Below are 652 nucleotides of genomic sequence, written 5' to 3' on the forward strand. Positions count from 1 at the left end.
ACAGACCTTGACACAGACTGTCAGATCAACTGGATTCAACTACATATTTCTAACTATAAATCACTCTTGCTCTACAGACCTCCTTCTTCCAACAAAGAATACTTACAGAACCTTCACACGTCTCTCACTTGCATCACTCCAAACAAACACATTTAGATTGCAGGTGATTTCAACCTCACTGACATCAACTGGACCTCAACATCCCCTTTTGACCCCATTGACGCAGACGTCCCAAGGTGCTAGTTACATGATACCTTCATTGCCATCATAAATACATTCACACTCTTACAAACAGTACTCAAACCAATGTGAACCCAAGTCACCACATGCCCCACTGGCAACAGAGGCCCTTCAACCACTGCCCACACACTAGATCTCTTCCCCACAAACACTTTGCACATGACAAACACCAAGGTTGCTCCAGAACTAAGTGACCACGACATCATTCTTGTTGACACAACCTCCAACCGACCAGACAGAAATGCAGATGTGGACCTATTTTGCTCTACTCTAGAGCCGACACAGACTCAGTTATAAGGGCCATGATGACTTAGAGACTTCCTATCTTCCTGACTCCTACTATTAACACTCTGACGAAAACTGGAATAGCCTAAAACCCTTCATACATAATTCCATTAATCTCTCAGTGACA

Source organism: Penaeus monodon, chromosome 31 (assembly GCF_015228065.2).
Source record: "Penaeus monodon isolate SGIC_2016 chromosome 31, NSTDA_Pmon_1, whole genome shotgun sequence".
In the NCBI taxonomy this organism is placed as follows: domain Eukaryota; kingdom Metazoa; phylum Arthropoda; class Malacostraca; order Decapoda; family Penaeidae; genus Penaeus; species Penaeus monodon.